Source organism: Argentina silus (assembly GCF_951799395.1).
Source record: "Argentina silus genome assembly, chromosome: Y".
Classification (NCBI taxonomy): Eukaryota; Metazoa; Chordata; class Actinopteri; order Argentiniformes; family Argentinidae; genus Argentina; species Argentina silus.
In genome coordinates, this window is record NC_139654.1 from 38,988,978 (window position 1) to 39,004,411 (window position 15,434).

The 15,434-nt window shown below is 46.6% G+C and overlaps 1 long non-coding RNA gene and 2 pseudogenes across 3 annotated transcripts in view; 2 read left to right on the plus strand and 1 right to left on the minus strand.

Annotated features, from left to right (window-relative positions):
- The window catches only part of LOC310823668 (cytochrome P450 3A27-like), a 196,944-nt pseudogene extending 194,879 nt beyond the window's left edge, over positions 1 to 2,065 (plus strand). The window contains exons 5-6 of the transcript in view: positions 1,576 to 1,688; positions 2,035 to 2,065. The product of the transcript in view is annotated as a cytochrome P450 3A27-like (transcript). The remainder of the gene's footprint in view (positions 1 to 1,575; positions 1,689 to 2,034) is intronic.
- The window catches only part of LOC310824113 (cytochrome P450 3A27-like), a 453,840-nt pseudogene that overhangs the window by 195,958 nt on the left and 242,448 nt on the right, over positions 1 to 15,434 (plus strand). The window lies entirely within an intron of this gene.
- Positions 8,865 to 9,390, minus strand: LOC310824304. Its single transcript, XR_014555020.1, has 3 exons — positions 9,361 to 9,390; positions 9,097 to 9,186; positions 8,865 to 8,937 (listed from the first exon to the last, which is right to left on the minus strand). It is a non-coding gene; the product is annotated as an uncharacterized lncRNA (long non-coding RNA).

Consider the following 15,434-nt stretch of genomic DNA (forward strand, 5'->3'; position numbering starts at 1 on the left):
GTTTTGTTGAAAAGTATTTTTTAGAACTGTTGCCTACAACTGATTGCCCATAGCTGTGCTGCTCGATTACCCCCCCAAAAAGTGTGTGTGTGTGTGTGTGTGTGTGTGTGTGTGCGTGTGTGTATGTGTGTGTGTGTGTGTGTGTGCGAGCGTGCTTACTTGCATGCGTGCGTACTATTGCCCTCAACTGATACCTGCCTATAGTTGTTATTTGGTACTGCTGGATTACTCACAGTACAGTAGAAGTGTGTGTCTGTGTGGGTGCGCGCGCGCGCGCGCGCGCGTGTGTGTGTGCGAGCGAGCGAGCGTGTGTTTGTGTTTGTGTGCGTGCTTACGTGCGTGCGTGCTTACGTGCTTGCATGTGTATCCACACTACAAGTCGGCCTAGTAGTGTATGTATGCGCGTCTGCGTGCCCATGTGCGTGCGTGCGTACCCACCATAGAAGTGTGTGTGTGCGTGTGTTTGTCACTCGACACTACAGCTGGCCTGGGTACCAGTCTATAGTCTGAGATATTAATGTCACACAAATTCTATGCAACTGGCTAAATGCCTTTAGATTTAGATTAGGCTTTAGGGCTGTTCATGGACGCATGGCAATTCAGAACCATCGGCTATCCACGCAACGTTGCCTGTGCCACTAAGTTGTGGTGCATAAAATTAGATTCAAAATGCCTGTTGGCACTGCTCGGTGGAGATTGTTTCAGTGATACAATCGTCTGTTTTCTATCGTTTGGATTTGATTAGACTGAATCCAGGCTACAACGGTAATGGCCAATCAGAATCATTATTTTATCCATTAATATATTGTAGCCTGGCACGTGCACCTTGCTCCCAACATTTCTCAAATAGGCTGGGGGCTTTTGGAATAGGGATCGGTGTTTCGCCTTTTAACTAGACATATGGCAACATTTACGCACCATACTCGGTCTAGCGTACTTGGTGCACAATGTCGCCACTCAATTACGGTGCATCATGTTGCCAAGTGTAAAACCTGATTGTAAATCCTGTTAGCACTTAGCTAGCACTGCTGGGTGGAAATAGTTTACAATGATAACTTACAATGGTATTTTGAATCAATTCATATTACATCATTTTGCCCTGAATACAGAATATTAGACCTACATAGCCCGTACCGCGCACTGTGCAATAATGAGCGCGTCACAGTGCTCAAGATTCCACGCATAAACATTCTAGAAAGACAGGTTTGCATCAATCAGAATTTATTGGACACCAAGTGACCTACCGCCTAAACGTCTTTTAATAGGACTTTCTGCGTTTAATTATAATATTTACATTACTTGTTCTTAGTCAGGTGTGTATCTTCTTACATTACTCTAAGCTTTTTTTTGTGTGTGAAATTGATGACAACTATTATGCAGTGTTGTTGACAGAGTTTAAGCTAAATTACTTATTGTCTTATTCTCTAGCAATGGACTCTGATCTATCCAATGAGGCCTTGTCCTCGATGGATAAGGCACAGTTTCTGGCCGACGTAAGTTATACTTATTTTCCAAAGAAAATATGTTTTGCCTCATATTTGCTGCTTTAGGTACTAATGGAGAACTATCTTGCAGAAAAAGCTCATGAGACTGTTCCTGGCCATGAAGGACCAGAGGAAAGTGCCCTCCAACATCACCCTCGGCCACATGAAGGATTGGCTGATGGCTGGGAGTCTCTTCCTGGAAGAGTAAGTTAAGCTTTGGTGCTCATAAATAGATAATTATCAACTGCTTGCTAGGTTGTACTCTTCAGTTTTAGATTTACTTTAAAGTTAGAAACTAGATGTGTTAGAATTATATATGCACAATTTGTTGAGAGAGAGAGAGAACTGACAAATGTTTTCCTTTTTTCATAGGAGGTGTCATGACTTCAGTCAGGGCACAGAGCTAAGGGAGCTTTATCTGGCTGAAGTGGTAAGGATTATAGCATCGTAGGCCAACATACTGTTTATATTCACTGAGAATCACAAACATGGTGGTGAGTTTATTCTTGACCAGTAAGCACTGTTGAAACTGACATCATATGTTTTACAGGCCTGGACTGCACGGAGGCTCCTCCGTCTAGACAAGATGGAGAAGGAGCTCCAGAAAGAACAGCGCCTCTCAAGGCAGTTCTACACAACAGTATGTATGACAACATCCTGTTGTGTTCTATATGAACACCAGAAAGGCCTTGGTTGAGTTGATTTAACTCTCTCTCACTCCCTCCCCCCTCTCTCTCTCTCTCCCTCTCCTATGAAGATAACCACTGAGGGACTGCAGCTTTTTTTAGAAAAGTTCCGCCCGGCAGCAGAGACAACTGCTCACAAAATCCTCCTCCCCGTCTTCTCTGGATTCCCAGCCTCCATCACAGCTGGGCCCAAGAGGGGCAACAGGCGCGGGAGGAGAGGCCCTGTTCACTCTGCGAAGAGGGAGGAGTTGTCCATCCCTCTGCAGGCGTTCCTCGGCTCTGCCAGAGATGACCTCATCCCAGAGGTGGTGAGGATATCACTGAAGCACCTACTAGAGGACGGACCAGGGCCAATGCCAAACAGGCAGTCAGATAGGGCCAAGGCGGAGGCCAGAAAACGTGCTGCCGTCAAGGACATCTATGGCCTGGTAGCCCAAGCTGCGTCAAAGTACTTGAGGCAATTTGGTGATGTCCCCGTGGCACGTCTCACTGCATTAAGTAAGGATGTGTCACGGGACATGGTGCGGGCCGTATTTATGAAGTTTGAGGAGGCATCAAACAACTTCAGCCTCCTCGGCTTTGATGGCGCCCCCTTCGATGCCAGGGCGGTGGTCCGGGACGCAATCAGTGAGATGGCATTTAAAAAGAAGATGGCCTCCTCCCACCTCGTCCCTGACCACCTTGAGGGTCTGTACAGGGTGGTAGTACAGATTGTCAAGGAGACCATTGTCCGCCGAGGTCCAAGGGTCGAGGTAACCAACATTCTCTGCTCCTTCCCCTGGATTGAGGCAGTAGAGGAGGTCAGTCATGGACTTATCGACCATTCTCAAGTCTGCATGCTCGTCCAGAACATCCTGACTGAGATGGAGCAGATTACAGGCTCTGGCCTCCGGGTAGCAATAGCTCATGGAGGTGTGGAGACCTACCTCAAGTGTCTGGTGGGGCTTCAGCTAACTAAGACATGTGTGGGCCTTAACAATACTACTGGACCACTCCTGGCCACTGTGGTAAGATATAAAAGCCACCTGAAATGCTCTGCTTGATTTTGTTTAATTCTAGTCCAATATATTTTGTTATATGCTTTCAGACTGTATTGACTGCTATGTGGTTATCACTTAAACTTGAACTCACTGGTGGAACAGCTAATTGGCTGATGGCTAAGTGATTGTTGGAATTAATATTCTGACAGTTCTTGTAAGGAAAAGGGATCACGTCGATTTACATTATGAAGGTGAAATTCAATAGTTTTGCCAACTCTTATACTGTTTTATTATCTTTGTTTACAGCCTGCTGAGCCGATCACACTTGTGAGCAGCACTGAGGCAGCTGAATGCTGTGGTGAGGGAGCAGAATGCTGCATCGTGGCAGATGAATGCACTGGTGGTGAGTACTTGGGGACAGTACATTTTGTAGTGTCTGATATATCATGATGAGAAAATAGGCTTATTCAACAGACACACTTTCAACATATTTGATCTCTGTGTCAAAATAGCTACTTTGATGGATGGAGAGGGAGAGAGACAGGCACAGGAATGCCGCGGAGAACCTGCGGAATGCAGGAGCGAGACGGCGGAATGCCGCAGAGAACCTGCGGATTGCAGGAGCGAGGCGGCGGAATGCCGCGGAGAAGGCGGCGGAATGCCGGCGGTGGAATGCCGCGGAGAACCTGCGGATTGCAGGAGCAATGCGACAGAATGCTGCGGAGAAGGCGGCGGAATGCCGGCGGCAGGATGTGAGGCAGCGGAATGCCGCGGAGAACCTGCGGATTGCAGGAGCGAGGCGACAGAATGCCGCGGAGAAGGCGACGGAATGCCAGCGGTGGAATGCGAGGCGGCGGAATGCTGCGGAGAACCTGCGGATTGCAGGAGCCAGGCGGCGGAATGCAGGAGTGAGGCGGCGGAATGCCGCGGAGAAGGCGGCGGAATGCCGACAGCGGAATGCCGCGGAGAACCTGCGGATTGCAGGAGCGGGGCGGCGGAATGCAGGAGCGAGGCGGCGGAATGGCGCGGAGAACCTGCGGATTGCAGGAGCGTGGCGGCGGAATGCAGGAGCGAGGCGGCGGAATGGCGCGGAGAACCTGCGGATTGCAGGAGCGAGGCGGCGGAATGCAGGAGTGAGGCGGCGGAATGCCGCGGAGAAGGCGGCGGAATGCCGACAGCGGAATGCCGCGGAGAACCTGCGGATTGCAGGAGCGGGGCGGCGGAATGCAGGAGCGAGGCGGCGGAATGGCGCGGAGAACCTGCGGATTGCAGGAGCGAGGCGGCGGAATGCAGGAGCGAGGCGGCGGAATGCCGCGGAGAACCTGCGGATTGCAGGAGCGAGGCGGCGGAATGCAGGAGCGAGGCGGCGGAATGCCGCGGAGAACCTGCGGATTGCAGGAGCGAGGCGGCGGAATGCAGGAGCGAGGCGGCGGAATGCCGCGGAGAACCTGCGGATTGCAGGAGCGAGGCGGCGGAATGCAGGAGCGAGGCGGCGGAATGCCGCGGAGAACCTGCGGATTGCAGGAGCAATGCGACAGAATGCTGCGGAGAAGGCGGCGGAATGCCGGCGGCAGGATGTGAGGCAGCGGAATGCCGCGGAGAACCTGCGGATTGCAGGAGCGAGGCGACAGAATGCCGCGGAGAAGGCGACGGAATGCCAGCGGTGGAATGCGAGGCGGCGGAATGGCGCGGAGAACCTGCGGATTGCAGGAGCGAGGCGGCGGAATGCAGGAGCGAGGCGGCGGAATGGCGCGGAGAACCTGCGGATTGCAGGAGCGAGGCGGCGGAATGCAGGAGCGAGGCGGCGGAATGCCGCGGAGAACCTGCGGATTGCAGGAGCAATGCGACAGAATGCTGCGGAGAAGGCGGCGGAATGCCGGCGGCAGGATGTGAGGCAGCGGAATGCCGCGGAGAACCTGCGGATTGCAGGAGCGAGGCGACAGAATGCCGCGGAGAAGGCGACGGAATGCCAGCGGTGGAATGCGAGGCGGCGGAATGCTGCGGAGAACCTGCGGATTGCAGGAGCAAGGCGGCGGAATGCAGGAGTGAGGCGGCGGAATGCCGCGGAGAAGGCGGCGGAATGCCGACAGCGGAATGCCGCGGAGAACCTGCGGATTGCAGGAGCGGGGCGGCGGAATGCAGGAGCGAGGCGGCGGAATGGCGCGGAGAACCTGCGGATTGCAGGAGCGTGGCGGCGGAATGCAGGAGCGAGGCGGCGGAATGGCGCGGAGAACCTGCGGATTGCAGGAGCGAGGCGGCGGAATGCAGGAGCGAGGCGGCAGAATGGCGCGGAGAACCTGCGGATTGCAGGAGCGTGGCGGCGGAATGCAGGAGCGAGGCGGCGGAATGGCGCGGAGAACCTGCGGATTGCAGGAGCGAGGCGGCGGAATGCAGGAGTGAGGCGGCGGAATGCCGCGGAGAAGGCGGCGGAATGCCGACAGCGGAATGCCGCGGAGAACCTGCGGATTGCAGGAGCGGGGCGGCGGAATGCAGGAGCGAGGCGGCGGAATGGCGCGGAGAACCTGCGGATTGCAGGAGCGTGGCGGCGGAATGCAGGAGCGAGGCGGCGGAATGGCGCGGAGAACCTGCGGATTGCAGGAGCGAGGCGGCGGAATGCAGGAGCGAGGCGGCGGAATGCCGCGGAGAACCTGCGGATTGCAGGAGCGAGGCGGCGGAATGCAGGAGCGAGGCGGCGGAATGCCGCGGAGAACCTGCGGATTGCAGGAGCAATGCGACAGAATGCTGCGGAGAAGGCGGCGGAATGCCGGCGGCAGGATGTGAGGCAGCGGAATGCCGCGGAGAACCTGCGGATTGCAGGAGCGAGGCGACAGAATGCCGCGGAGAAGGCGACGGAATGCCAGCGGTGGAATGCGAGGCGGCGGAATGCTGCGGAGAACCTGCGGATTGCAGGAGCAAGGCGGCGGAATGCAGGAGTGAGGCGGCGGAATGCCGCGGAGAAGGCGGCGGAATGCCGACAGCGGAATGCCGCGGAGAACCTGCGGATTGCAGGAGCGGGGCGGCGGAATGCAGGAGCGAGGCGGCGGAATGGCGCGGAGAACCTGCGGATTGCAGGAGCGTGGCGGCGGAATGCAGGAGCGAGGCGGCGGAATGGCGCGGAGAACCTGCGGATTGCAGGAGCGAGGCGGCGGAATGCAGGAGCGAGGCGGCGGAATGCCGCGGAGAACCTGCGGATTGCAGGAGCGGGGCGGCGGGATGCCGCGGAGAACCTGCGGATTGCAGGAGCGAGGCGGCGGAATGCAGGAGCGAGGCGGCGGAATGCAGGAGCGAGGCGGCGGAATGCCGCGGAGAACCTGCGGATTGCAGGAGCGAGGCGGCGGAATGCAGGAGCGAGGCGGCGGAATGCTGCGGAGAACCTGCGGATTGCAGGAGCGGGGCGGCGGGATGCCGCGGAGAACCTGCGGATTGCAGGAGCGAGGCGGCGGAATGCCGCGGAGAACCTGCGGAATGCAGGAGCGGGGCGGCGGAATGCCGCGGAGAACCTGCGGATTACAGGAGTGTGGCAGCGGAATGCCGCGGAGAACCTGCGGAATGCAGGAGCGAGGCGGCGGAATGCTGCGGAGAACCTGCGGATTGCAGGAGAGAGTCACAGACATGCTGCGGAGAACCTGCAAAATGCAGCAGAGAGGCAGCTGAGAGCAGCAGTGGTACGTACTTGTGTGCTGATTAAATTAAGAATTGAGTCTTAATTCAAGACACACTTTTGACATGTTGCATCTCTGTGTCAAAACAGTTACTTGGATGGATGGAAAGGCATCTGAATGTTGCAGAGAGTCACAGAAATGCTGCGGAGAAGCTGCAGAATGCAGCAGAGAGGCAGCTGAGAGCAGCAGTGGTAAGTACTTGGTGCTGATTAAATTAATTAATGAATTAATGAATTAGTCTTAATTCAAAAGACACACTTTTGACATGTTACATCTCTGTTACAAAACAGTTACTTGATGGATGGATGAACTAAGATCAATAAACTAAATATGTTTTATTCTATTTTTTCAGATCCTAGAGATGGAATTCTCCTAAAGAAGAAGGGCGTCTAGGGAGGATCCTGACCTGCTCCACTGGCCTTCCCAAAGAAGAGCAAAATGAGCCCTTACCCCCAGCACAGAAAAAATTACCAAAAATAAACTAATATTTTTTTTGATGATCAATATTGTGAATTTGTACATTTTTACAGAACATGCTAATTGCAATTCTGCACTTGATTACACTTGATAAGAGAGGATTTTCTATTATCAATGATACTAATCTGGTACAGATCCACTGCATCATCTTCATAACTGTCTCCCGGGAATATAGGCTCTCTACAGAACCCCCGACCAACCATCTGATAACAGTTGTGGACCCTGTCAGATGCTGACTGGTCCTATGTAGGTTGGTGTCGATTAGATTCACTGTTAACGGTCTACATCCCATAGTTCCTCCCATATCTTCCTCTACCCACCTCAGCTGAACTGAAAAATCACCCCAAACCTAAAAACTGTACACCGAAGTGGGTAGTCTCTATGGTTAACGACCGATCTAATCTTATATGAGTGCCACACTGCAAAAAAGGCCCTCCTAGAAATAAGCCTAATATTCCTAAATCTAGCCAAAATATCTTGTATTGAGCAAAAAAATGGGGCCAATGGGGTAAGCAAAATATACTAGGTTAGAATTCTTAAAACTAGCAAAAAAGTCTAGCCACTGGAAAATCATAATGCGCCTTAAAACTAGACAAAAAGGCTAGAATTTGAGCAAACTGAGCTTACTACAAGCAATGCAATCATATTTATTTAAGACAGAGTAACTTAAAATGAGAAATTTAGTCTCTAAATGAGCTGACTATTAGAATTTATATCTTGAAATAAGATTAATAACTAGCAAAAATACTCTTAAAATAAGCATTTTATTCTCTTAATTGAGCTGACTTTAAGAATTAATACCTTGAAGTTATATTAATAACTAGCCAAAAAAGTTTAAAACAAGACACAATATCTTAAAACAGCACGATAAAAATAAGTTCATTTGTCTCAAATCAAGGCACCAGAAGCATCTTGTTTTTAGCATTTCTTTCTTTATTAAGAGATTTTTTACAAGAACAAGACTTCACAGACCAAATAATTTGAAAATATGCAGCTATTCAAGCAGCAGAACAGTTGTATAAATAAATCAACAACAACAACAAAAAAACACTTCCATTCCACACTGATTTTTTTTGTTATTTTGTCAATCACTTAATGAAGGACTTCCACTCGGCAATGGCTTTTTTGTAGGAAGCAGTTAAATCTCGGTCATGGAGGGAGTCCTGGAGAACCTCAGTTTGCAATACTGAGAGCAGGGTGGAAATGCACTTTGGATAAGTGAGGTGCAGGCAATAGTAATATCCCAAGAGGTAGAGCAGGCCTTCATGTAACTTCTTCCTGTCAAAAGTGGTCACTGGTGTGTTTCCAATGGCGATCATGCAGTTATCCTCATAGACGAGCACAACTGGACAGGACAGGCCTAGATGACAAGAGTGGAAGTTTAGGAAATCACAAGTAACAAAAACGTTGTCCTGGACTGGGATACTTCCAAAAAAAAAAAAACAATTAGGTGACTGACAACACTACCTTTTTTGTATAAATGACAGAGGCTTACCACAAAATAGAACAACAACTGAAAAATTAAATACTTTAAGTCTCACCGTAAGGACATGGAAAACAGCCTCGCTGCATGCACCCAGCTTCTTAGGTGGCATAGTGCTGGATGGGAAGAGCAGTGGCAGGGCTCTGAACACAGCAGTGGCATCCACTATTTTGAAAGAAAGCACAACACAAGGCAGTATGAGTAACCACTCATCATGAGATCTCAAAATATAAACTTGGACAAATCAAGGTATACAGCGACCTCACCTCCATCCAACGTTTTAGGGGGTTTCATCGCTTTTTTCATCACCCCATAAAATTGGACCTTTGAATAGAAGTCGTCCCATCTATTCCTCATCTCCGAGACATAGTGGGCATTGTTTGGCTGTATTATCCTTTGCAATTCATCTAGGACCTGAAAGACATTCAAAAACAGGTGTAAATCATTTCCATTGCCAGTCCTGGTCCAACACGTTGATGACTGATGTCTCTTCAATTAAGACCTAATGGTTAAAGGCCCCTAATGGCCCCAAATCGTGTACTGAAAGCTACAAAAAGGTCAGGACTGGTTACGAGGGGATTAACTTACATGATCCAAGTCTTTGAAACAAGAATATGCCTCCAGAAACTTGCTGGGTCGGTCTTGCTCCTTTATAGTGTCAGAGGTTATAAAGCGTCTTCTCGACTCAAACTCCAAGTTCAGCAAATGGGTTACTGAAGCTTTGTTTGGCTTCTTGGACCGGCACATCTCTTGCAGTGTCTTGTAGTGCCTTGCCTGGCTTTTCTGGCTGTCCAAGACGTCACCCGAACCACCTAAAGGAATAATAATTTTTTAAAAAGGGTGGGGTTAGAGGTGTAAAGAAACATTAGGTTTCCAAATTAAGTAGGAGGAACTTAGGAGATAACGGGACTCAGTCATTCTTTTTTACAGTATTGCATTGTTAGAATACTAACATCCCTGAACTAAAACCTTTGCAAGGCCACTTACCCATGGCCTGTTTTCTTTTGTTTGTACATTGAGCATAGCAATCTCTCCCACATATCTCAGTAATCAAAAATGCATCACGACAACTTGAGACTAGCTGTTACTTCCCACAAAAACTCATGTAAACAAAGTGTATTAAGTTTGATACATACATTCATCACTGCTTTCCAGGTGTTGCACTGGGGTGCTGGCTCTGACTGGGGACCGTTCAATAATGACTGTAGAAGCACTCGAATCCCCGTCGTAGTCACTCGTTGTTATTTCTCCGACTTCACGCCGTTGTTTCTTTGCAGGAGGAGCGCCCTTCTTGGGGCTTCTTACATTCGATAGCCTCTTCATGAGCTTCTTGGCAACATGCTCCTGCCATAAAAACAGTAAAGATTAAAAGATGACACATGACAATGTTTTCACAATAAAAATAAAAACACAAGCAAAAGGGAGATAAAAATACTTACCCAGTCTTTTAGCATTGGATAATACTCCACCAATCGCTTTGCCATGGCATTGACCTCTGGTCTGGTGGGGTATCTGGCATCTTCTGTGGCTCTTGCAATTGAGATCATATTACACATAGTGTTTCTAATGAGCCGGCAGAAGAGCTCCTTAGATAAATCCACGATGTTCTCAGTCCCCAGCCGTTTCTGCTCGAAGTAGGAGCGTCGCACCTGTTCAAGTTCACTGTCTGTGTAAACTATGTACTCTGGGCTGGACACAACCACAAACTTGGAAGTGTTGGGCTCTTCTTGTGAAAGACCACTGCCCCCAGTTGCTGATGGCTGTGGTAGTTCAGCAGCAGTTTCCACCTAAAATACATTCACAATTACATATTTCATAGGATAACTTTCCGTCATAATGTATTCCCACACAATGAGTTTTTTGTTCTGTAATAATCATATGGCCCAGCCAAAATGTAAAGCCCATACAACAGAACTGACGACACCCCTGTTCAATAACAATAAACTGTTATATAACTGCCCTGGAAGAACAGAGATCATGATGAATTTAGTTTGGTCAAACCTTTTTTTTAACCAAAGAATGAGCTTTGGCTAAAATAAATACAATTTTAAAATGAAAATATTTGTAAATTGATGCTATCACATAGGCCTGTGGATGCACTTTAACTTAATGTGCATAATATAGAACTTACCGTTTTATCTTTATTCACAACAAGCCATATAGCCCGCCGCCTGTGAAAGTTTTCAGGACCAGGAAACAGATCCTTGATCTCATCTCGAGTAAGTGAAGGCAGTAAGTCTTCTCCAATCTTGGCAGCTATAGAAAAAAAATACAGTTAGTGCCAAGACACTGAGCTTATCACTGACTTAATTCAGCCTTGTGTACATAAATCTTATATATATATGATATATCTTAAGTGAGTACAACCGGCATGGACCCCTGGTGGAAAAATCAGAGTAGGCTACAGTTACAAATTACTGTAAAAAAAAAGTTTTTTTTTACAGTTACGGTATATCTGCGTGTTTCAATTTGCCAAGGCGGATGACGTCACCGGATGGGCAGAGGGATTTTTTTGTCATGGTCAGCACAGCTTGCAGTACCAATAAAATTCAAGTTATCAGCATTGTTAAAAATGTGTTTGTCTCTTTGCACTCTTCAGTTACAAAAATGTACATGACTGTTTTTTGCAACTTTTTTATGAGATGCATTCTATGCTGCAATTTAACTATCAATGTCCCAAAAATGTGAAATAACTGAACATTCCAGTTGTACATTCAAATAAGGATCATATATAATATTTTGTTGCATATGTCCTGGTCTATCTATATTTTTATCATCTTTTGCTAGAAATGGTAGAAAGAAGCTCATTAGAGTGTTCAGAATTTTCAGCTTTCCCATATTCAAAAACCTACTTTTAGACACCAAGATCATCCAAATTGATCAAAGTGGTGAGATTATGTGTCAAATGTCCCCATTTACAAGTCTGCATGGCGGCCATCTTGGAAAATGGGTGGCCATCTTGAATTTCAAGTGGCCCGCGTGCTTTTTCAAAAGAATAATGTCGAAGGAGTATTTGTACCAAGTTTAGTGCTTGTATCACTATTTGAAAGATTGTTTCAGTTATCTGCTGCACTATAACAGAGTTACTGCTAAATAACGTTTTGGCAAAGACACAAAACATCTACCATGTTGTACTAGCCTGCTAGTTCTGAGGTCTAACTGTCCTGAAAACTTAGCACTAAAGTTCCAGAGTTAGCTAACAGTTATATAATTTCCTTAGTTAAACTTCATGCAATTTTGCAAAAATAGCATCAAAATACTTAATGTTTGATAATAAAATGCACAATATTAACTGTAGATACATACATAAGGATATTTTGAGCTTTACCATGCTAGTTAACTTAATGGGTTTTAGCACACAACCCAACCTAGCAAGGCAGGTTAGACACAAAAAGTTAATGTTAATAAAACAGATAACATAACAAAATAACGTACCTCTTAGTGTAGCAATTGCAACTTCGTCCAGTTGATCCATTGCCGCGATTCCAAAAACTCTCTGGCTGCAAAAATATGTACCTGCATTTGAAATCCAACGGTTAATCCAACAGAAAATCGCGCGAACACATTTGGAATATACCTTTTCAGGGTAGGGTCGGGGGTGCGGCCGGCCGGCCGAAATAGCTTAGGTTTGCCTCGATTTTTTTTTATTACATTGAAATTCCTTTAGATAATTTCACTAACATATAATACATATTAAGCCCGTGTATGGGATAATTAATTAATGACTGGTTGCTGCTCTTATGAGACCCAGAGTTATGGTCACTTCCCCTTGATGACCTAATGTGTCGCCCCAAGGGGATAAAGATATTAAAACTTTTGTTCCCATTCATTCCCAAGCACAGGTGGTCTAAGTGAAGTGTAGTGTCAGCTTAGCTAGCTAGACTAGAAAAATCATGATTTGGCGCTGTGTTATCTGCTTTGTTTTTGTAGGTCTAACCCTCAAATCTTTATTGAGTCATATAAATTCGGCTCATAGTCGTAGTCCAGATTTCCGTGTTGTTTGTGGAATCGATGGTTGTACCAAAGAATATCGCGTCTACAACTCACTTTGGTATCATATTCGAAGAACCCATTCTGAACACTTTGACAGTGGCAGCAGCAACTTAAGGAGAGAAGGAAGGACAGCAACCTCAAGACTGGACCTCACATCAGCGATGGATCGAAACACTAACAACGTGTGGGCATATAGGTAAAGCACCTGCGTTTCTTAAGTCAGCGGTTTTCAATTGGGCCGCCGCGCATTGCGCATCCATTGGGAGTGACAAAAGGTCTCCAAAGGGAAGCGCAGCGCGGCTGGGAAATATAGCCTATATATAGAAATATAGACCTTAGTTAGCCTAAGGTCAAACTCACAACAAATCTATGAAGTTTGGCTTTATTATTGCAGCTATTTGACAGACACGATTGTAAAGCATAGGCTGATTTATTAATCCACCTAAAGTAGCCTTTACTTTGGTGCATGAAAGTGCGGCAGAGAGAGAGGTTATTTTCAGAACTAATGTTTTGCCAATGTGTTTCTTTTTGAAATTGTGACTTAAATGCATGATGTCAAAGTTGTAGTAGGCTATTGGGCCAATATGATGTGAGTTGTTGTAACATTGGATCCAACCCCAGTTATGGGTTTGTTTTAAATATATACCTTTTACTATTCCAGTGTAGCAAACATATTTTGATGCACAAAGACTGCCTTTGATGAGTTTGGGCCCCTGCTCTTCTAATATTTTCATGTCCATGAATACAGGCCAACTAATGCAATGGTGGAGAACAGAGAGAGTCCAACAGAGGATGCGGTGGAGAACGTAGAGCAACCAACGGAGGATGCAATGGTGGAAAATGTAGAGCGACTAACGGAGGATGCAGTGGTGGAGAACAGAGAGCAACCCTGTCCTGATTTTGTCATCCCAGAGCATTTTGGTGCTTTTGACAATTCAGTGTCATTGTACTCTGGCTTTGACAACAGCACCCTCACCTCTCCACGGCACCCTTCTATGTCCCAGACTTGTGACTGTACCATACAAACAACTTTGAATATACCCGATTTTCCAAGTGAGCCTGCAGATGGCCCCTCTGCATCACACCAATCTGAGGTATGCATATGAATAGTTTTCTTGAGCACACAATAACAATCTTTTATAATGCTCCATCTTCTTGTCATTAGATTGTTCTGGTATGTGTGTTGGTCATGGTCAGTAGTTGATGTTTTATCTATTTATCTACCGTGGTTGGCCCTAGCAGCCCCCTGCTCCCCCACAATCAGCCAATACTGCGATTAGAGCAGGTTCATTTCTTCAAACACATTACCTGCTGCACTCCAAGGTTACTTGAAACATGTATGTAAGATATTTTGTTATGTATGTGGCATGGTCACTCTGAAGATGAAGCAGAGACACTGACAATTCATAAAAATAGTAGGAGCAGTGAGTCTTATCCTCTTGATCTTCCACGCAAATACTACTTGTCACGCCAATCATTAAAGTTACAAGATCTATCTGCAGCATAAAGTGGAACTCATTGTATGCGGATGCTGTTTCTTCAAGAAAAATAAAATGACCAAAAAATACTTGAACCTATTACACACATCTGATTTGACTGTTGTTTTTTTAAAGGATGACTCCTGCCAGGACATTCTGACCAGACAAGCTACTGCTATTGTGTTGACTGCAAGAGAAAGACACCATCTTTCGCAGGTCTGTCCGCATGCAACATTAATATAATTTACTCTTTGGCTTTGTTGATCATCTGCAATGTCAAATCTGATCATTAGATAATATTTACATTTGTCTATAAACTGTCACAGTTTTATTTAGCATTATGCTTTATTGCCCTGTCATTCAATTGATAAGTTCATTGTTTCCACAGTTTTTTACAATTATTACAGTTTATGTTTTTCTTATTAATCCTCATTGAAAGGGGGGTGTAATCTCTGTCCCTATAGAGGGCAGTACAAAATGAACATTTTTTATATTGGACTATTGTATTTTTATTTGTCCTTTTGGGCCTGTTTTTCAGACTGGTGTGAATGATGTTGTGGCAGCAATGCAACAGTACCAAGCTTTGTTGGTAACCAATCTGAGGAGTCGGCTACAAAGAGTATTCCAACAACATCAGGGAAGTGAACTTGAAAAGGAGGCTCTGGCAGTATTTGACCAGTTGGAGGATCCGTTTGCCTCTGTTTCAACAACGTACAGGCAGGACTGTGTGATTAAGGACTATTTCCATTTTGTAGAGTCAGAGGAAGTTACTGTTGGGTATACTGCTTGCTTTCTAAAAAAAGGAGCGAAAAGAGTCCTCTCTACCAGACCCAAATGTTTTCAGTATGTTCCTCTGATCAAAAGTCTGGAACAGTTATTGTCCCATCCAAAAGTCCTGGCAATGATAGATCAGCCACAGAAATACAGAAGTGGGTATTTGTATGACATTACAGATGGTGAATTCATAAAATCACACCCCTTATTTTCTGCCCGACCCTCTGCCTTACAGATAATCCTTTAGATTAGATTCAACTTTATTGTCATTGTGCAGAGTACAAGTACAGAGACAACGAAATGCAGTTAGCGTCTAACCAGAAGTGCAAAATAGCAGAAAGTGCAATGAACAGTATTTACAGGTAGTGCAATATATGAGCAGTAAGTAGTGCAGTATAATATAAGTAGTGCAGTGTG